This window comes from Triticum urartu, chromosome 4A (assembly GCF_056163025.1).
Source record: "Triticum urartu cultivar PI428250 chromosome 4A, HENAU_Tu73, whole genome shotgun sequence".
Lineage (NCBI taxonomy): Eukaryota > Viridiplantae > Streptophyta > Magnoliopsida > Poales > Poaceae > Triticum > Triticum urartu.
The window spans coordinates 605,667,709-605,675,236 of NC_141876.1; positions in this window are offsets into that span (position 1 = coordinate 605,667,709).

Here is a 7,528-nt window from a genome sequence, read left to right on the forward strand (position 1 = left end):
TGATTTTTTTGAGCTATAAGACCCTAAAATTGAAAAGCATTTCATATGAACTCCGAAAAGGTTGAAAGTTGGCATGGTATCATCACTTCACCCACATAGCATGTGCAACAAAGTTGAGATGGTTACGGCAAAAACTGGATGCACTTCGTGTACAAAACGGACAATCTCTTTCGAAGTATCAGGGTTTCAGACGAAAGATCATCTATTACAAAGGGATTTCATTTTCTTGAACTTATTTCAACTCCATATTTTTTCTGTGTTCAAAATTCACCATTCAAAGCCACATCATTAATTTTCAACCCTTTCTGACTTTATTTGTTATTTTTCATGCATTTACTGATTTTTTTGAGCTATAAGACACTGAAATTGAAAAGCATTTCATATGAACTCCGAAAAGGTTGAAAGTTGGCATGGTATCATCACTTCACCCACATAGCATGTGCAACAAAGTTGAGATGGTTACGGCAAAAACTGGATGCACTTCGTGTACAAAACGGACAATCTCTTTCAAAGTATCAGGGTTTCGGACGAAAGATCATCTGTTACAAAGGGAGTTCATTTTCTTGAACTTATTTGAACTCCATATTTTTTCTATGTTAAAAATGAACCATTCAAAGCCACATCATCAATTTACAACCCTTTCTGACTTCACTTGTTATTTTTCATGCATTTACTGATTTTTTGAGCTATAAGACCTTGAAATTGAAAAGCATTTCAATTGAACTCCGAAAAGGATGAAAGATGGCATGGTATCATCACTTCACCCACATAGCATGTGCAACAAAGGTGAGATGGTTACGGCAAAAACTGGATGCACTTCATTTACATAACGGACAATCTCTTTCGAAGTATCAGGGTTTCAGACGAAAGATCATCTGTTACAAAGGGATTTCATTTTCTTGAACTTATTTGAACTCCATATTTTTTCTGTGTTCAAAATGCACCATTCAAAGCCACATCATCAATTTTCAACCCTTTCTGACTTCATTTGTTATTTTTCATGCATTTACTGAATTTTTTGAGCTATAAGACCCTAAAATTGAAAAGCATTTCATATGAACTCCGAAAAGGTTGAAAGTTGGCATGGTATCATCACTTCACCCACATAGCATGTGCAACAAAGTTGAGATGGTTACGGCAAAAACTGGATGCACTTCATTTACATAACGGACAATCTCTTTCGAAGTATCAGGGTTTCAGACGAAAGATCATCTGTTACAAAGGGATTTCATTTTCTTGAACTTATTTGAACTTCATATTTTTTCTGTGCTCAAAATGCACCATTCAAAGCCACATCATCAATTTTCAACCCTTTCTGACTTCATTTGTTATTTTTCATGCATTTACTGTTTTTTTAGCTATAAGACCCTGAAATTGAAAAGCATTTCAAATGAACTCCGAAAAGGTTGAAAGTTGGCATCGTATCATCATTTCACCCACATAGCATGTGCAACAAAGTTGAGATGGTTACGGCAAAAACTGGATGCACTTCGTGTACAAAACGGACAATCTCTTTCAAAGTATCAGGGTTTCAGACGAAAGATCATCTGTTACAAAGGGATTTCATTTTCTTGAACTTATTTGAACTCCATATTTTTTCTGTGTTCAAAATGCACCATTCAAAGCCACATCATCAATTTTCAACCCTTTCTGACTTCATTTGTTATTTTTCATGCATTTACTGATTTTTTTTGAGCTATAAGACCCTGAAATTGAAAAGCATTTCATATGAACTCCGAAAAGGTTGAAAGTTGGCATGGTATCATCACTTCACCCACATAGCATGTGCAACAAAGTTGAGATGGTTACGGCAAAAACTGGATGCACTTCGTGTACAAAACGGACAATCTCTTTCGAAGTATCAGGGTTTCGGACGAAAGATCATCTGTTACAAAGGGATTTCATTTTCTTGAACTTATTTGAACTCCATATTTTTTCTGTGTTCAAAACGCACCATTCAAAGCCACATCATCAATTTTCAACCCTTTCTGACTTCATTTGTTATTTTTCATGCATTTACTGATTTTTTTGAGCTATAAGACCCTGAAATTGAAAAGCATTTCATATGAACTCCGAAAAGGTTGAAAGTTGGCATGGTATCATCACTTCACCCACATAGCATGTGCAACAAAGTTGAGATGGTTACGGCAAAAACTGGATGCACTTCGTGTACAAAACGGACAATCTCTTTCGAAGTATCAGGGTTTCGGACGAAAGATCATCTATTACAAAGGGATTTCATTTTCTTGAACTTATTTGAACTCCATATTTTTTCTGTGTTCAAAACGCACCATTCAAAGCCACATCATCAATTTTCAACCCTTTCTGACTTCATTTGTTATTTTTCATGCATTTACTGATTTTTTTGAGCTATAAGACCCTGAAATTGAAAAGCATTTCATATGAACTCCGAAAAGGTTGAAAGTTGGCATGGTATCATCACTTCACCCACATAGCATGTGCAACAAAGTTGAGATGGTTACGGCAAAAACTGGATGCACTTCGTGTACAAAATGGACAATCTCTTTCGAAGTATCAGGGTTTCGGACGAAAGATCATCTGTTACAAAGGGATTTCATTTTCTTGAACTTATTTGAACTCCATATTTTTTCTGTGTTCAAAATGCAACATTCAAAGCCACATCATCAATTTTTAACCCTTTCTGACTTCATTTGTTATTTTTCATGCATTTACTGATTTTTTGAGCTATAAGACCCTGAAATTGAAAAGCATTTCAAATGAACTCCGAAAAGGTTGAAAGTTGGCATCGTATCATCATTTCACCCACATAGCATGTGAAGCAAAGTTGAGATGGTTACGGCAAAAACTGGATGCACTTCATGTACATAACGGACAATCTCTTTCGAAGTATGAGGGTTTCAGACGAAAGATCATCTATTACAAAGGGATTTCATTTTCTTGAACTTATTTCAACTCCATATTTTTTCTGTGTTCAAAATGCACCATTCAAAGCCACATCATCAATTTTCAACCCTTTCTGACTTCATTTGTTATTTTTCATGCATTTATTGGTTTTTTTGAGCTATAAGACCCTGAAATTGAAAAGCATTTCAAATGAACTCCGAAAAGGTTGAAAGTTGGCATGGTATCATCATTTGACCCACATAGCATGTGCAACAAAGTTGATATGGTTACGGCAAAACCTGGATGCACTTCGTGTACATAACGGACAATCTCTTTCGAAGTATCAGGGTTTCAGATGAAAGATCATCTGTTACAAAGGGATTTCATTTTCTTGAACTTATTTGAACTCCATATTTTTTTGTGTTCAAAATGCACCATTCAAAGCCACATCATCAATTTTCAACCCTTTCTGACTTCATTTGTTATTTTTCATGCATTTACTGATTTTTTTGAGCTATAAGACCCTGAAATTGAAAAGCATTTCATATGAACTCCGAAAAGGTTGAAAGTTGGCATGGTATCATCACTTCACCCACATAGCATGTGCAACAAAGTTGAGATGGTTACGGCAAAAACTGGATGCACTTCGTGTACAAAAGGGACAATCTCTTTCGAAGTATCAGGGTTTCGGACGAAAGATCATCTGTTACAAAGGGATTTCATTTTCTTGAACTTATTTGAACTCCATATTTTTTCTGTGTTCAAAATGCACCATTCAAAGCCACATCATCAATTTTCAACCCTTTCTGACTTCATTTGTTATTTTTCATGCATTTACTGAATTTTTTGAGCTATAAGACCCTAAAATTGAAAAGCATTTCATATGAACTCCGAAAAGGTTGAAAGTTGGCATGGTATCATCACTTCACCCACATAGCATGTGCAACAAAGTTGAGATGGTTACGGCAAAAACTGGATGCACTTCATTTACATAACGGACAATCTCTTTCGAAGTATCAGGGTTTCAGACGAAAGATCATCTGTTACAAAGGGATTTCATTTTCTTGAACTTATTTGAACTTCATATTTTTTCTATGCTCAAAATGCACCATTCAAAGCCACATCATCAATTTTCAACCCTTTCTGACTTCATTTGTTATTTTTCATGCATTTACTGTTTTTTTAGCTATAAGACCCTGAAATTGAAAAGCATTTCAAATGAACTCCGAAAAGGTTGAAAGTTGGCATCGTATCATCATTTCACTCACATAGCATGTGCAACAAAGTTGAGATGGTTACGGCAAAAACTGGATGCACTTCGTGTACAAAACGGACAATCTCTTTCAAAGTATCAGGGTTTCAGACGAAAGATCATCTGTTACAAAGGGATTTCATTTTCTTGAACTTGTTTGAACTCCATATTTTTTCTGTGTTCAAAATGCACCATTCAAAGCCACATCATCAATTTTCAACCCTTTCTGACTTCATTTGTTATTTTTCATGCATTTACTGATTTTTTTGAGCTATAAGACCCTGAAATTGAAAAGCATTTCATATGAACTCCGAAAAGGTTGAAAGTTGGCATGGTATCATCACTTCACCCACATAGCATGTGCAACAAAGTTGAGATGGTTACGGCAAAAACTGGATGCACTTCGTGTACAAAACGGACAATCTCTTTCGAAGTATCAGGGTTTCGGATGAAAGATCATCTGTTACAAAGGGATTTCATTTTCTTGAACTTATTTGAAGTCCATATTTTTTCTGTGTTCAAAATGCACCTTTCAAAGCCACATCATCAATTTTCAACCCTTTCTGACTACATTTGTTATTTTTCATGCATTTACTGATTTTTTTGAGCTATAAGACCCTGAAATTGAAAAGCATTTCATATGAACTCCGAAAAGGTTGAAAGTTGGCATGGTATCATCACTTCACCCACATAGCATGTGCAACAAAGGTGAGATGGTTACGGCAAAAACTGGATGCACTTCGTGTACAAAATGGAAAATCTTTTTCGAAGTATCAGGGTTTCGGACGAAAGATCATCTGTTACAAAGGGATTTCATTTTCTTGAACTTATTTGAACTCCATATTTTTTCTGTGTTCAAAATGCACCATTCAAAGCCACATCATCAATTTTCAACCCTTTCTGACTTCATTTGTTATTTTTCATGCATTTACTGAATTTTTTGAGCTATAAGACCCTAAAATTGAAAAGCATTTCATATGAACTCCGAAAAGGTTGAAAGTTGGCATGGTATCATCACTTCACCCACATAGCATGTGCAACAAAGTTGAGATGGTTACGGCAAAAACTGGATGCACTTCATTTACATAACGGACAATATCTTTCGAAGTATCAGGGTTTCAGACGAAAGATCATCTGTTACAAAGGGATTTCATTTTCTTGAACTGATTTGAACTTCATATTTTTTCTATGCTCAAAATGCACCATTCAAAGCCACATCATCAATTTTCAACCCTTTCTGACTTCATTTGTTATTTTTCATGCATTTACTGTTTTTTTAGCTATAAGACCCTGAAATTGAAAAGCATTTGAAATGAACTCCGAAAAGGTTGAAAGTTGGCATCGTATCATCATTTCACTCACATAGCATGTGCAACAAAGTTGAGATGGTTACGGCAAAAACTGGATGCACTTCGTGTACAAAACGGACAATCTCTTTCAAAGTATCAGGGTTTCAGACGAAAGATCATCTGTTACAAAGGGATTTCATTTTCTTGAACTTATTTGAACTCCATATTTTTTCTGTGTTCAAAACGCACCATTCAAAGCCACATCATCAATTTTCAACCCTTTCTGACTTCATTTGTTATTTTTCATGCATTTACTGATTTTTTTGAGCTATAAGACCCTGAAATTGAAAAGCATTTCATATGAACTCCGAAAAGGTTGAAAGTTGGCATGGTATCATCACTTCACCCACATAGCATGTGCAACAAAGTTGAGATGGTTACGGCAAAAACTGGATGCACTTCGTGTACAAAACAGACAATCTCTTTCGAAGTATCAGGGTTTCGGACGAAAGATCATCTGTTACAAAGGGATTTCATTTTCTTGAACTTATTTGAACTCCATATTTTTTCTGTGTTCAAAACGCACCATTCAAAGCCACATCATCAATTTTCAACCCTTTCTGACTTCATTTGTTATTTTTCATGCATTTACTGATTTTTTTGAGCTATAAGACCCTGAAATTGAAAAGCATTTCATATGAACTCCGAAAAGGTTGAAAGTTGGCATGGTATCATCACTTCACCCACATAGCATGTGCAACAAAGTTGAGATGGTTACGGCAAAAACTGGATGCACTTCATGTACAAAATGGACAATCTCTTTCGAAGTATCAGGGTTTCGGACGAAAGATCATCTGTTACAAAGGGATTTCATTTTCTTGAACTTATTTGAACTCCATATTTTTTCTGTGTTCAAAATGCACCATTCAAAGCCACATCATCAATTTTCAACCCTTTCTGACTTCATTTGTTATTTTTCATGCATTTATTGATTTTTTTGAGCTATAAGACCCTGAAATTGAAAAGCATTTCATATGAACTCCGAAAAGGTTGAAAGTTGGCATGGTATCATCACTTCACCCACATAGCATGTGCAACAAAGTTGAGATGGTTACGGCAAAAACTGGATGCACTTCGTGTACAAAACGGACAATCTCTTTCGAAGTATCAGGGTTTCGGACGAAAGATCATCTGTTACAAAGGGATTTCATTTTCTTGAACTTATTTGAACACCATATTTTTTCTGTGTTCAAAACGCACCATTCAAAGCCACAACATCAATTTTCAACCCTTTCTGACTTCATTTGTTATTTTTCATGCATTTACTGATTTTTTTGAGCTATAAGACCCTGAAATTGAAAAGCATTTCATATGAACTCCGAAAAGGTTGAAAGTTGGCATGGTATCATCACTTCACCCACATAGCATGTGCAACAAAGTTGAGATGGTTACGGCAAAAACTGGATGCAGTTCGTGTACAAAACGGACAATCTCTTTCGAAGTATCAGGGTTTCGGACGAAAGATCATCTGTTACAAAGGGATTTCATTTTCTTGAACTTATTTGAACTCCATATTTTTTCTGTGTTCAAAACGCACCATTCAAAGCCACATCATCAATTTTCAACCCTTTTTGACTTCATTTGTTATTTTTCATGCATTTACTGATTTTTTTGAGCTATAAGACCCTGAAATTGAAAAGCATGTCATATGAACTCCGAAAAGGTTGAAAGTTGGCATGGTATCATCACTTCACCCACATAGCATGTGCAACAAAGTTGAGATGGTTACGGCAAAAACTGGATGCACTTCATGTAAAAAATGGACAATCTCTTTCGAAGTATCAGGGTTTCGGACGAAAGATCATCTGTTACAAAGGGATTTCATTTTCTTGAACTTATTTGAACTCCATATTTTTTCTGTGTTCAAAATGCACCATTCAAAGCCACATCATCAATTTTCAACCCTTTCTGACTTCATTTGTTATTTTTCATGCATTTACTGATTTTTTTGAGCTATAAGACCCTGAAATTGAAAAGCATTTCATATGAACTCCGAAAAGGTTGAAAGTTGGCATGGTATCATCACTTCACCCACATAGCATGTGCAACAAAGTTGAGATGG